Consider the following 16,711-nt stretch of genomic DNA (forward strand, 5'->3'; position numbering starts at 1 on the left):
TATCGCACTTGTTAGAGATAATCCAAACATACAGATCAATTCATGAATAAAAAAGATGGATATATGTTATCAGGCCTTGTTTTTTATCTATTGAAAACAGTAATAATTTTGATAACAAAATATTGTTGAACGATTTATATCACTTTGTTTCCCCTAAACGACAATAACGAATTCAGATCACTTATGACAACTTCCACAGCAAACAAAGCACACTTGTTTAGCACAAACGGTCGTTAAATCATGTACACATATCAAATTGATCTTGAGTAAGCAAATTCACTTTTCAGCTGAACCGTCACGTTCATTACGAGATCTATACACCCAAAATCTCTCTCGTTCATAGTTTTTGTCATTATTTCATTTCTTAAGTTTTCTATGACGGTCTTGGAGTTAAAATGAAGTCAAACATTTACTAACGCTACACGTAACACTTACGTTTAGTCATGGTTTTATGAATGATGCAACCCCTATGATTCAGTTTCGAGCTCGAGAGTTTATAATACTAAAATTCTGAACTCGATCCCTGCAGTGAGCGTAGATCAGGTAACTTATTATGCAACTTAAACTGAAACAAACTATAAATAACTGGTATATCCGAGAAGATCTTCGATGTTTAAGTAAACAGTTTTATAATTATTTTCCTTCTAACTTAGAATAAAAGGTTTAACAGTTTATCGGATCATGTTACTTCTGTTTCATTATTTTCCTTATGAGTCATTAAAAACATTCTTCTTCCATCCATTAATTTGAACCATTTTATTATAACTTGACAATTTTCAGTTTCCATGAAAGTATTTTAAACGAAAACAACAAATATTTTCAAAGCACAAATACCCTGAACTTGGTAGAGTTTGCGGTTCTATTACCGTTGGTAAAAGAAACCCTCTCCAAACATTGAGGCTCTGGCTGCGCTGTTCGTATCCCATTATTCGATCTGACAAGAGTTGGTGATGGGTGTTGTTGAATAGAGATGTCTCTGTGCAGAGTATAAGTGCAACGTGGTGGAATGTCCTAAAAAACGAACCAATGAACTTGAGCTGTAATCGAAGTCTTACATACCTGATTTAACTAGTATTATCAGAAACACTGGTGCATTTTATGATAATGTATACAAAGAAACACATGAAGATTTCTTAGTTATTTCAAACGTGTCTGCATCGTTAAGGTAAATTGCAGATAGGCTAAGATATTTTAAAGGCCAGTAAAGAACATAAGATAGCATGTGATAATCGGACGTCAGTCTTTATCGTGGTTAATATAAGAAAATTTAATTATAAATTAGTTAATTGTTTATTATTATAAATTAGTATCCAAATATACTAGATGTACTTCCGCAGGGTTCCCCAAAATATTCTATTTCAAGAATAGATAAAATCAAAATTAAAAGTGAATTTTACAGAAAAAAGAAAACTTTGCAGTCAAAAGAACTACTCATACTGATTAATTTTGGAGGTTTATAAAAAAATATGACCTAATAAATAAAACATAAAACTTGGTGCAGAAAGAGCCCTTTCCGAGCGGCAATCCGAACGTTTTACTTTTTACGTTTGCCGCTAGGAAAAGTACTGTGACGTAATAGTTGCCAAACAAACCGCCAACGCCAGCGCGTTGAAGGTAAATAAACATGGCCAGTGCATACGGAGAAACAGAGACGGAGTCTGTTTTGACTTTGTGTTCTGAACAGTGTTGAGTAGCACCACACCATTACGAACCTACTCTGAACGAACCTAGAACAGTTACTTTTGACACAGATCTGACAAGTTCTAGTGATGAGGACAGTTCCAGAACTGTGAGTGATACTAAAGAAATAAGATTATATATTAAAACAACATGCTTTATGAGGTTTACATTTAATATGACAATGTCAAAGTACTGTGTTAAGATTAATTTTGTTATGATGAGTTATGGAAATATGTTATGGAGTTTATATTTGATTGTTTACAAGTCTACAATGTTTTTTAAATACATAACATGTACTTGATTACTTCAACATGTTCAAGACATAGTCTTATTTCAATTTATCTTGAAATGTTAAATTTGAAAAATGGAATTCTTTAAACTTTTCCATATGTAAAAATGATACAAAAACATCTACAGAATGATCTACCAGCTTTTAAACTTGGAATATACTCTATTTGGGATAGATTTGTCCACTGTCTAGACTAGGAAATCAAGGTTTCACTGACTTTCAGGTGCCACAAATGCAAAACACACTCATGAATGTGAAATGTGTATGTCTAGTTACATTCTTTTTAAATTATTATATTATACTAGTTATTGTTTATCGCTTTATACTGCACACATACCTTTAAGTTTGTTCTTTTCGTGATGACAAGGGATGGCTTCAGAGGGGTGGAACCTGTACGCTGCAGGCTGAGATCAGTCCTCAGCTCCACACGAGGAAAGATGGTGGGGACGATCCTGTCTGCTGCCGATGGTGTTTTACAGTCTTAACCTGCCTGGCTTGAAACCCACGGAATCCAAAACAGTGGGATCCGACACAAAACATGAGCGTTCAAAGTGATCTTGACGAAGCTTTGCATGGTGTGAAGGTGACCAGTTCTTCCTATTGACCATTCGCACCCACTGTCGCCACCTTGCCGGTTCCTTCTCCTTGCACGGAAACGAAAAGAAGCTTTTGCCCGATACCGAACCGTTTTTACAACCATAAGCAACGCAGTAAACCATGTTATCACAAAACAAGCATAAATTAGCAATATCAAAACAAAAAACAGTCTCACAAAGTATGTAATCCGAGAAAAGCACCGATAGATTTACATAAGACACCAGCACTGAATGGAACAAAATGGTCGGCGAGCAACGAAGCGTGTTTGGCAACTATTACGTCATAGCTGTAAAACGTCACGGAAACAGCCGAACGACCAAAAGGAACTTGAGTTCTAGGACCCACATATTTTGTTTCATTTTTTACTCAAAAACTAAAGTATTTAAAAATAGGGCAACCACACAGGAATTATACCTAACCAAAGTACAGTTTCTAAGGCAATTATTAAATTTCTTGAAAATTCACCTTTAAGAATAATAAATGTTTTTACTTCTTGGTTTTGAAGTTTATATGTCATGCTATGTTGTAGCCTACAAAGTGCATAATTCTTCTCGTGATTTATAGCATGCGCACGTTTTACTGACGTCACGAAGTGCAAATTGCAACGTTAATAATTCTTTTTTGACGTTATTTTAGTGGTTAATTATTGACAGACAACACACTACTCTACAGAGGTGCGAATGATTAAAACAAGTGACCTCTCAAGGCAACCTCACTCCCCATTCCGAGGAAATAATAATAGTAGCATTATAATTTTATTTGTTTATATTATGTGTAGGGCTACCTGTGCTGTACCCGTCACCAGAACCAGATTAAGGCGGAGGCTGGTAGAGCTACAACTCCAGGGCAACCAACTAAAAAACAAGAGAGATAAAAGCGTTATAAAGTATACACATTCTTACATCACCAGTGGGTTTCAGTGTTTAAAAAATCTGAAAACACGTGCTGCCGTATTCATTTGTGATAGACTACATTTATTGTAGAAAAACTGAGACGTACAATATTTCAGATGATCCTTTAAACAGAATATTATTGAGGGACTAGAACTGCAGGTGACACAAAAATGACGAAAACTGTCTAACATGCGTGTTTTTCTTCTTAGAGCAAAGCTACTTGTTATATCCACCGAGGCGACTCGAACCCTTGATTTTAGCGATGTAAATCTGAAAACATACCGCTGTCCCACAGGAGGATGTCTGTGTTTGTGTTTTTATTATAGCAAAGCCACATTGGGCTATCTTCTCAGCCCACCGAGGGGAATCGAACCGCTGATTTTAGTGTTGTAAATTCGGAGACATACCGCTGTACTAGCGGGGGGCACAGGAGGATGTCAAAGATGCTAAAGCTACATCTTTGAGCACGTGTCTGTCAGTAGCAGATATATATATATATAGAGAGAGAGGTGTGGGGTTCTGAAGGTTTGGACCTCGCCATTTTTGATGCAATATATTTTTCATTGTTTATGGATTTTTAGAAATCTGAGAGAATTATCAAGAATAAAATTTAAAGACAGCTCGTTACGTCCTTTCCCCTGAGCCAAAAACTCCTATACCTGAAGGAGATTTTAATTATTTCCACAGAGAAACTGCGAGCTATAATCTCCATTTCCCGATGCTGTTAGAAAAATCGTTCTCGTTCGACATGAGCTCTTTTACCTATGATCGCATTTTTAAATTGGTGGAAAACTGTTACAATGTTGAATGCACTTGTAAACAGACTTAGGGTCGTCAATACTCCATGGGCAGGTTTCTGAGATTTGTATTTTGAAAAATTCCTATACATGAATTTGTTCATTTGCCCATTAACATTATAAGAACAAGTCATTCACTACTAGCGGATAAACTCGTCACTTTACAAAGTGAAGGTTTGTATACTAATGCATTACATGTATGGAATATGCCTTGGAAGGGGTCAAATGTTTGACTCGTAACATATTATTTTATCGCACTACCGTAAAGGAAGGACGAGTAACTCCTAACGTATCTGATTGTTCCCATTACATGCAACAATAGACCCAAATACCAACAAAGAATACAAGCAAGGCTTTAACATTTATGGACTAATTGTGAAAAGAGATAGATATTAGGTTAATGAACATACGATTTATTTGTATATTTTGTTGTTAAACACAAAGCTACACAAACTATTATTTGTGTTCTGTCCACCACAGATATCGAAATTCGATTTCTAGCAGTATAAGTCCACAGGCATATCGCTGTACCACTGGGGGCAGACAAATAAAATATTTTCATGAACAGGGCCTTTCAGAATAGACAAATATTAGATGAAAGGATAAACAATTGTAATTTAATTTTAGAATTTTGAAGCCATTCTGGAAAAAAAGGGTAATTTAGAGTTATTTCGATTTTTGTATAGTGGTTACAAGATTGGTCAATTTGACCAACCTTGTATAGAGTTATAATAAATAAAGCACATAAAAATAAAATTTTACTGAAATATAAACGCTTGAAATGTATTTAGAAATTACGTAAATGACATTTGAGATATCTGAGATGAAGGAAAGTTTTATTTTTAATTTAGTATGAAGTTACTTTGCACTTAACCTGGTCAAAAAAGACTATAAATCTTCAGTAAAAATTATTTGTTAAAAAACTGATTTTTATCTACAAGCGACTTGTGATGTTTACTAAGAGTCTTCAAATTTTGTGAAGACACATTTAGTCATTAAAAAGTATGGTATTACAGCTACATACACATAAAAATAGGCACGTATTTGGTCCCTGGGACCACGTCCGTATTGAGAGAGCTTACCTTTTCACTACAAATAGGTAAAAGTGCAAGTGCCAAGGTCTTTTGCAGTTATATTTTTGAATTAAAATTTCAGTTTCTAGTTTGTCACCAATATAGCTTTTACTTTATAGAGATATCAACAATGAAGTACTGGTCAACTTCCGTGCCTTCCCATTTTCAAAACGTGTAATAAATTCTCTCTAACATTTGCTATTGTATTACGTGTAACCAATAAAAGGTTTCACAGCCATAGGTCTTTCACAGTGGACGCCATCTTCTTTAATAACGTTGTGGGGCCTCTGTTTGACCAGGTATGGAAATAATTTTGAGCCATTTCTATGTTAATTATTCGTTCGTTTGTAGTTAAACATAAAAATGCACAATTATCTATTTTACGCTCTGCCCACCACGGGTATCGACATCTGGATCTAGCGTTGTAATTCCGCAGACATCCCGCTATACCACTGGGGAGGGGGACTGTATAAGTTAGAAAGATAGATAAACTATATAACTTTTAGATTTGTAGAAAAAATCATTCTGAATTGAATAAAACTTTCCGAGGTTACGTTATTATAAATAAATAAATTTTATTATTTTTATAAATAATATAAATTATTATTATTTAATTTTCTGTTAAAATCCTAGAAGTAGAGAGGGGTAATTTAAACTGACTTTTTACTTTTCTCTGGGGGTTACAATGTCGGCAAAAATGACTGAATCTGTAAACGTAGAGTTAAAACACACGTAAAGTATTTTGACTTTAAAATAATTTTGCCAAAGGTATTGAAACAAAATTAGTTTGAAGATGCTTGACTCAGATGCTCGTATGAAGAGCCCAGGTGCCTCTCGATTCGCAGTCTGAGGATCACCAGTTAGAATCCCCGTCGCACCAAACATGCTCGCCTTTCAGATAGCCCTCGAGTAGCTTTGTGCGAAATTCAAAACAAATCGTGTATGCGTGCACAAATATTTTTTGGCAAATGAATGTTTGTTTGTTTCCATTAATAACTCAGCACAGTGTGGGTTACATTTCGACCAAGTCTGAATCTAAATATAAGTTATAAAGATCTAGCAGGGTATCAATTTTAAAAAGAAATATATAAACGTTGAGCACGTTTTTCTATCAAATAAATTTCGGTGCAAAGAAGAAGAAAAAGAAGAAACTGATTGGATATTTTATATCACGTGGGTTTCTTAATTTGGTTTGTGAAGTAAGGGTCCAACAGAATACATTCAATAGAGCTAGCACAGAGCGGCGGATTTACAACGCTAAAATCAAGGGTTCGATTCTCCTCGGTAGATATAGCAAATAGCCCGATGTGGTTTTGCTACAAGAAAATACACATTCGTTAATAATTATCACGATTTTCTGAAATAAAACTAACCTGATGATAGCTTGGGAGACCTAAGACCTGAATGACCACCTTATCTTCTTGTATTATGAACAAGTGTGAGTAGGACTTTAACTCCAGGCCTCGTGCTCCTTCAATCTGGTCCTGACGTCATAAATATTGAAAACTGATTTTAGCATGAGATAACGTTATAAATAGTGTTAGTGTTTTGTAATATAAAAACAATAATTTGTTTGTTTTTTAATTTCGTACAAAGCTACTCGAGAGTATCTGCATCAGCCGTCCCTAATTTAGCAGTGTAACACTAGAGGGAAGGCTAGCGCAAAGAGCCCTCTAGTAGTTTTGCGCGAAATTCAACAAAAACAAAAAAACCCTTTATCTGCCTGTCCACTCGCCACATAAACATATATATGAATATATATATATATATGATAACCATTCAGTTTAATCGTATAGAAAGAGAAGTAATATACCAAACGATTTTCAATCCCTTTATCAAATGTAATTTTGTCTCACATTAACATGGTTCATTGGAATTTATGTACAAAATTATAAAGCAGAGTAAATAATATTATGATGGGCGTAGCTAAATATTAACATGTAATTTGGAAGAAACAAGTTGAAAGCGATTATATTTCTTAGGCTTATTTAGTTGGAACAAAGCGACGCCGATCGGTAATCGGCGTCAAAGTCCCTGGTCCTAAATAATCCTTCACCAGAATCGAGGTGAGATAATAAAAATGTAAGCTCAGTGACATTTCTGACGTCAATGAAACCGGTTTCACAGGTTGTTTTATGCCGTACCACAAAGAAAATGTTCCACTCACCACACGTACACGTCAGACTTCGCTGACCGTTTTGTTTGTCCATGAATTAATAATTTTACGAACTAGTTCCTCCATAAGTTAATGACGTCAAAGAAGGAGCAGCCAATCATCTGCCTCTAACAACAAAGGAGTACAGCTTGTATGGATGAAGATCTAGGACTGTTGTAATGCTATTCAAAATCTTACTGCAGGTAAACAATACATGGAAAAATAACACAATATATTTATATTTTGTTTTCAATAACACAAAAACGACTTGAGGTCCAATGGTCTGTTAAATGTTTCCGTCATAATAATTAACACAGATAAACAAGCATACGAAATGCAGGTCGCTAGAAAGCACTTCGTATCGCTGGCTATGTTAAAGACACTTCACCGATGTTTATAATCATTTCTTTGTTCTCTATCAAAGAGATAAAATAAGTGCTTAAAATTAACAACTGGGATCCAACTATACCATTCACTGGTCTTAGGAATTCAAACCATTGTTACCATCCCTACGCGTCAAACGATATTTGCAACTTGAAATAAGGGATTGGTTTCCACTGAATATACAATACAGAAAACCTTTGATATTTGTGGTTTCCACTGTGTAAATATATGTAGAACAAAGAATTTGTGGTTGGTTTCCACATTTTTCGAGTTGTAAATCAAAGGGTCCAAACTTCAACACGTAACTCGCTGAATATGTTACGTACTTTCTGCTGTGGGCGAATTACAAAACGGTCAACCCATTTTATGCGGTTGAGAGAATTAACACAGCCCTGATGTGGGCTGGTGGTACTGAATGGCTAGCTATCTTTATGTTCCATACTTCAAGCTTAAAAACGGACAGCTATATCTGAATTATATGAACGTTAGATTGGCTCACGTGAAACAACAGTGAATCGTACAATACGTGATCCCTGCTGTTGTCTCAAGTAACATAAACCCTGGTGAATTAAAAATATTTTTAATAGCTAAAAATATTTGGCTAATTAAATATTAAGATTCTAAATGTTCTAAATGTTCAACAATAACTAGAGAGTAACTAGATCTACTGTTTCACTACTTACAGAATATCAGTAAATAAACAAACAGTTCGAGAAATCTAACATTACCTAGAGAGTAATTAGATCTAATGATTGACTACTCACAGAATATCAGTAAATAAAGAATCAGTTGTCGAAGTGTCACAATAACAAGAGAGTAAGTAGATCTAATATTTCTCAACTTACACAGCATAAGTAAATTAAAAATCAGCTCTAGAAGTCCAATAATACTAACACAATAAACAGATCTAATGTATAACTACTTACAAAATATTAGTAAATTAACAACAGATCTAGAAGTCCGATAATACTTACACAAAAAACAGATTTAATGTATAACTACTTACAAAATATTAGTAAATTAACAACAGATCTAGAAGTCCAATAATACTTACACAATAAACAGATCTAATGTATAACTACTTACAAAATATTAGTAAATTAACAACAGATCTAGAAGTCCGATAATACTTACACAAAAAACAGATTTAATGTATAACTACTTACAAAATATTAGTAAATTAACAACAGATCTAGAAGTCCAATAATACTTACACAATAAACAGATGTAATGTATAACTACTTACAAAATATTAGTAAATTAACAACAGATCTAGAAGTCCAATAATACTTACACAATAAACAGATCTAATGTATAACTACTTACAAAATATTAGTAAATTAACAACAGATCTAGAAGTCCAATAATACTTACACAAAAAACATGAGTTTATAAAAAACAGTAATACTGCAGCAACTAATCAAACAATACATAAGTTTATAAAAACAGTAATACTGCAGCAACTAATCAAACAATACATGAGTTTATAAAAAACAGTAATACTGCAGCAACTAATCAAACAATACATGAGTTTTAAAAAACAGTAATACTGCAGCAACTAATCAAACAATACATGAGTTTATAAAACAGTAATACTGCAGCAACTAATCAAACAATACATGAGTTTATAAAAAACAGTAATACTGCAGCAACTAATCAAACAATACATGAGTTTATAAAAACAGTAATACTGCAGCAACTAATCAAACAATACATGAGTTTATAAAAAACAGTAATACTGCAGCAACTAATCAAACAATACATGAGTTTATAAAAAACAGTAATACTGCAGCAACTAATCAAACAATACATGAGTTTATAAAAACAGTAATACTGCAGCAACTAATCAAACAATACATGAGTTTATAAAAACAGTAATACTGCAGCAACTAATCAAACAATACATGAGTTTATAAAAAACAGTAATACTGCAGCAACTAATCAAACAATACATGAGTTTATAAAAACAGTAATACTGCAGCAACTAATCAAACAATACATGAGTTTATCAAACAATACAAAAAAACAGTAATACTGCAGCAACTAATCAAACAATACATGAGTTTATAAAAAACAGTAATACTGCAGCAACTAATCAAACAATACATGAGTTTATAAAAACAGTAATACTGCAGCAACTAATCAAACAATACATGAGTTTATAAAAACAGTAATACTGCAGCAACTAATCAAACAATACATGAGTTTATAAAAACAGTAATACTGCAGCAACTAATCAAACAATACATGAGTTTATAAAAACAGTAATACTGCAGCAACTAATCAAACAATACATGAGTTTATAAAAAACAGTAATACTGCAGCAACTAATCAAACAATACATGAGTTTATAAAAAAAAACAGTAATACTGCAGCAACTAATCAAACAATACATGAGTTTATAAAAAACAGTAATACTGCAGCAACTAATCAAACAATACATGAGTTTATAAAAAACAGTAATACTGCAGCAACTAATCAAACAATACATGAGTTTATAAAAACAGTAATACTGCAGCAACTAATCAAACAATACATGAGTTTATAAAAACAGTAATACTGCAGCAACTAATCAAACAATAAATGAGTATATAAAACACTAATACTGCAGCAACTAATCAAACAATACATGAGTTTATAAAAAAACAGTAATACTGCAGCAACTAATCAAACAATACATGAGTTTATAAAAACAGTAATACTGCAGCAACTAATCAAACAATACATGAGTTTATAAAAACAGTAATACTGCAGCAACTAATCAAACAATACATGAGTTTATAAAAACAGTAATACTGCAGCAACTAATCAAACAATACATGAGTTTATAAAAACAGTAATACTGCAGCAACTAATCAAACAATACATGAGTTTATAAAAACAGTAATACTGCAGCAACTAATCAAACAATACATGAGTTTATAAAAACAGTAATACTGCAGCAACTAATCAAACAATACATGAGTTTATAAAAACAGTAATACTGCAGCAACTAATCAAACAATACATGAGTTTATAAAAACAGTAATACTGCAGCAACTAATCAAACAATACATGAGTTTATAAAACAGTAATACTGCAGCAACTAATCAAACAATACATGAGTTTATAAAAACAGTAATACTGCAGCAACTAATCAAACAATACATGAGTTTATAAAAACAGTAATACTGCAGCAACTAATCAAACAATACATGAGTTTATAAAAAACAGTAATACTGCAGCAACTAATCAAACAATACATGAGTTTATAAAAACAGTAATACTGCAGCAACTAATCAAACAATACATGAGTTTATAAAAAACAGTAATACTGCAGCAACTAATCAAACAATACATGAGTTTATAAAAACAGTAATACTGCAGCAACTAATCAAACAATACATGAGTTTATAAAAACAGTAATACTGCAGCAACTAATCAAACAATACATGAGTTTATAAAAACAGTAATACTGCAGCAACTAATCAAACAATACATGAGTTTATAAAAAACAGTAATACTGCAGCAACTAATCAAACAATACATGAGTTTATAAAAAACAGTAATACTGCAGCAACTAATCAAACAATACATGAGTTTATAAAAAACAGTAATACTGCAGCAACTAATCAAACAATACATGAGTTGCAGCAACTAATCAAACAATGATGAGTTTTTAAAAACAGTAATACTGTAGCAACTAATCAAACAATACATGAGTTTATAAAAAACAGTAATACTGCAGCAACTAATCAAACAATACATGAGTTTATAAAAAACAGTAATACTGCAGCAACTAATCAAACAATACATGAGTTTATAAAAACAGTAATACTGCAGCAACTAATCAAACAATACATGAGTTTATAAAAAACAGTAATACTGCAGCAACTAATCAAACAATACATGAGTTTATAAAAACAGTAATACTGCAGCAACTAATCAAACAATACATGAGTTTATAAAAACAGTAATACTGCAGCAACTAATCAAACAATACATGAGTTTATAAAAACAGTAATACTGCAGCAACTAATCAAACAATACATGAGTTTATAAAAACAGTAATACTGCAGCAACTAATCAAACAATACATGAGTTTATAAAAACAGTAATACTGCAGCAACTAATCAAACAATACATGAGTTTATAAAAACAGTAATACTGCAGCAACTAATCAAACAATACATGAGTTTATAAAAAACAGTAATACTGCAGCAACTAATCAAACAATACATGAGTTTATAAAAACAGTAATACTGCAGCAACTAATCAAACAATACATGAGTTTATAAAAACAGTAATACTGCAGCAACTAATCAAACAATACATGAGTTTATAAAAACAGTAATACTGCAGCAACTAATCAAACAATACATGAGTTTATAAAAACAGTAATACTGCAGCAACTAATCAAACAATACATGAGTTTATAAAAACAGTAATACTGCAGCAACTAATCAAACAATACATGAGTTTATAAAAAACAGTAATACTGCAGCAACTAATCAAACAATACATGAGTTTATAAAAACAGTAATACTGCAGCAACTAATCAAACAATACATGAGTTTATAAAAACAGTAATACTGCAGCAACTAATCAAACAATACATGAGTTTATAAAAACAGTAATACTGCAGCAACTAATCAAACAATACATGAGTTTATAAAAACAGTAATACTGCAGCAACTAATCAAACAATACATGAGTTTATAAAAAACAGTAATACTGCAGCAACTAATCAAACAATACATGAGTTTATCAAAAAAACAGTAATACTGCAGCAACTAATCAAACAATACATGAGTTTATAAAAAACAGTAATACTGCAGCAACTAATCAAACAATACATGAGTTTATAAAAACAGTAATACTGCAGCAACTAATCAAACAATACATGAGTTTATAAAAACAGTAATACTGCAGCAACTAATCAAACAATACATGAGTTTATAAAAACAGTAATACTGCAGCAACTAATCAAACAATACATGAGTTTATAAAAACAGTAATACTGCAGCAACTAATCAAACAATACATGAGTTTATAAAAACAGTAATACTGCAGCAACTAATCAAACAATACATGAGTTTATAAAAAACAGTAATACTGCAGCAACTAATCAAACAATACATGAGTTTATAAAAAACAGTAATACTGCAGCAACTAATCAAACAATACATGAGTTTATAAAAACAGTAATACTGCAGCAACTAATCAAACAATACATGAGTTTATAAAAACAGTAATACTGCAGCAACTAATCAAACAATACATGAGTTTATAAAAACAGTAATACTGCAGCAACTAATCAAACAATACATGAGTTTATAAAAACAGTAATACTGCAGCAACTAATCAAACAATACATGAGTTTATAAAAACAGTAATACTGCAGCAACTAATCAAACAATACATGAGTTTATAAAAACAGTAATACTGCAGCAACTAATCAAACAATACATGAGTTTATAAAAACAGTAATACTGCAGCAACTAATCAAACAATACATGAGTTTATAAAAACAGTAATACTGCAGCAACTAATCAAACAATACATGAGTTTATAAAAAACAGTAATACTGCAGCAACTAATCAAACAATACATGAGTTTATAAAAACAGTAATACTGCAGCAACTAATCAAACAATACATGAGTTTATAAAAACAGTAATACTGCAGCAACTAATCAAACAATACATGAGTTTATAAAAAACAGTAATACTGCAGCAACTAATCAAACAATACATGAGTTTATAAAAAACAGTAATACTGCAGCAACTAATCAAACAATACATGAGTTTATGAGTGCAGCAACTAATCAAACAATACATGAGTTTATAAAAAACAGTAATACTGCAGCAACTAATCAAACAATACATGAGTTTATAAAAACAGTAATACTGCAGCAACTAATCAAACAATACATGAGTTTATAAAAAACAGTAATACTGCAGCAACTAATCAAACAATACATGAGTTTATAAAAACAGTAATACTGCAGCAACTAATCAAACAATACATGAGTTTATAAAAAACAGTAATACTGCAGCAACTAATCAAACAATACATGAGTTTATAAAAACAGTAATACTGCAGCAACTAATCAAACAATACATGAGTTTATAAAAAACAGTAATACTGCAGCAACTAATCAAACAATACATGAGTTTATAAAAAACAGTAATACTGCAGCAACTAATCAAACAATACATGAGTTTATAAAAAACAGTAATACTGCAGCAACTAATCAAACAATACATGAGTTTATAAAAAACAGTAATACTGCAGCAACTAATCAAACAATACATGAGTTTATAAAAAAAACAGTAATACTGCAGCAACTAATCAAACAATACATGAGTTTATCAAAAAACAGTAATACTGCAGCAACTAATCAAACAATACATGAGTTTATAAAAAACAGTAATACTGCAGCAACTAATCAAACAATACATGAGTTTATAAAAACAGTAATACTGCAGCAACTAATCAAACAATACATGAGTTTATAAAAACAGTAATACTGCAGCAACTAATCAAACAATACATGAGTTTATAAAAACAGTAATACTGCAGCAACTAATCAAACAATACATGAGTTTATAAAAACAGTAATACTGCAGCAACTAATCAAACAATACATGAGTTTATAAAAACAGTAATACTGCAGCAACTAATCAAACAATACATGAGTTTATAAAAAACAGTAATACTGCAGCAACTAATCAAACAATACATGAGTTTATAAAAAACAGTAATACTGCAGCAACTAATCAAACAATACATGAGTTTATTAAAAAACAGTAATACTGCAGCAACTAATCAAACAATACATGAGTTTATAAAAACAGTAATACTGCAGCAACTAATCAAACAATACATGAGTTTATAAAAAACAGTAATACTGCAGCAACTAATCAAACAATACATGAGTTTATAAAAACAGTAATACTGCAGCAACTAATCAAACAATACATGAGTTTATAAAAACAGTAATACTGCAGCAACTAATCAAACAATACATGAGTTTATAAAAACAGTAATACTGCAGCAACTAATCAAACAATACAGTTTATAAAAAAAACAGTAATACTGCAGCAACTAATCAAACAATACATGAGTTTATAAAAACAGTAATACTGCAGCAACTAATCAAACAATACATGAGTTTATAAAAAACAGTAATACTGCAGCAACTAATCAAACAATACATGAGTTTATAAAAACAGTAATACTGCAGCAACTAATCAAACAATACATGAGTTTATAAAAACAGTAATACTGCAGCAACTAATCAAACAATACATGAGTTTATAAAAACAGTAATACTGCAGCAACTAATCAAACAATACATGAGTTTATAAAAACAGTAATACTGCAGCAACTAATCAAACAATACATGAGTTTATAAAAACAGTAATACTGCAGCAACTAATCAAACAATACATGAGTTTATAAAAAACAGTAATACTGCAGCAACTAATCAAACAATACATGAGTTTATAAAAACAGTAATACTGCAGCAACTAATCAAACAATACATGAGTTTATAAAAACAGTAATACTGCAGCAACTAATCAAACAATACATGAGTTTATAAAAACAGTAATACTGCAGCAACTAATCAAACAATACATGAGTTTATAAAAAACAGTAATACTGCAGCAACTAATCAAACAATACATGAGTTTATAAAAACAGTAATACTGCAGCAACTAATCAAACAATACATGAGTTTATAAAAACAGTAATACTGCAGCAACTAATCAAACAATACATGAGTTTATAAAAAACAGTAATACTGCAGCAACTAATCAAACAATACATGAGTTTATAAAAACAGTAATACTGCAGCAACTAATCAAACAATACATGAGTTTATAAAAACAGTAATACTGCAGCAACTAATCAAACAATACATGAGTTTATAAAAAACAGTAATACTGCAGCAACTAATCAAACAATACATGAGTTTATAAAAAACAGTAATACTGCAGCAACTAATCAAACAATACATGAGTTTATAAAAAACAGTAATACTGCAGCAACTAATCAAACAATACATGAGTTTATAAAAACAGTAATACTGCAGCAACTAATCAAACAATACATGAGTTTATAAAAACAGTAATACTGCAGCAACTAATCAAACAATACATGAGTTTATAAAAACAGTAATACTGCAGCAACTAATCAAACAATACATGAGTTTATAAAAACAGTAATACTGCAGCAACTAATCAAACAATACATGAGTTTATAAAAAAACTGCAGCAGTAATCAAACAATGTTTATAAAAACAGCAACTAATCAAACAATACATGAGTTTATAAAAAACAGTAATACTGCAGCAACTAATCAAACAATACATGAGTTTATAAAAAACAGTAATACTGCAGCAACTAATCAAACAATACATGAGTTTATAAAAACAGTAATACTGCAGCAACTAATCAAACAATACATGAGTTTATAAAAACAGTAATACTGCAGCAACTAATCAAACAATACATGAGTTTATAAAAACAGTAATACTGCAGCAACTAATCAAACAATACATGAGTTTATAAAAAACAGTAATACTGCAGCAACTAATCAAACAATACATGAGTTTATAAAAAACAGTAATACTGCAGCAACTAATCAAACAATACATGAGTTTATAAAAAACAGTAATACTGCAGCAACTAATCAAACAATACATGAGTTTATAAAAACAGTAATACTGCAGCAACTAATCAAACAATACATGAGTTTATAAAAACAGTAATACTGCAGCAACTAATCAAACAATACATGAGTTTATAAAAACAGTAATACTGCAGCAACTAATCAAACAATACATGAGTTTATAAA

The 16,711-nt window shown here is 31.2% G+C and overlaps 1 long non-coding RNA gene across 4 annotated transcripts; it reads right to left on the bottom strand.

Moving 5' to 3' along the window:
* Window positions 1–747: 747 nt before the first annotated feature.
* LOC143256441 (uncharacterized) lies at window positions 748–8,093 on the bottom strand. Of its 4 annotated transcripts, none has more exons than XR_013031357.1 (4): window positions 7,497–8,093; window positions 6,703–6,813; window positions 2,307–2,613; window positions 748–1,011 (listed from the first exon to the last, which is right to left on the bottom strand). It is a non-coding gene; the product is annotated as an uncharacterized LOC143256441 (long non-coding RNA). The 4 variants fall into 4 exon arrangements; XR_013031359.1 differs by lacking the exon at window positions 2,307–2,613 and adding an exon at window positions 3,351–3,420; XR_013031356.1 differs by lacking the exon at window positions 7,497–8,093 and having other exon boundaries at window positions 6,703–6,964.
* Between the last annotated feature and the right edge of the window lie 8,618 nt (window positions 8,094–16,711).

Source organism: Tachypleus tridentatus, chromosome 7, assembly GCF_004210375.1.
Source record: "Tachypleus tridentatus isolate NWPU-2018 chromosome 7, ASM421037v1, whole genome shotgun sequence".
Taxonomy (NCBI): domain Eukaryota; kingdom Metazoa; phylum Arthropoda; class Merostomata; order Xiphosura; family Limulidae; genus Tachypleus; species Tachypleus tridentatus.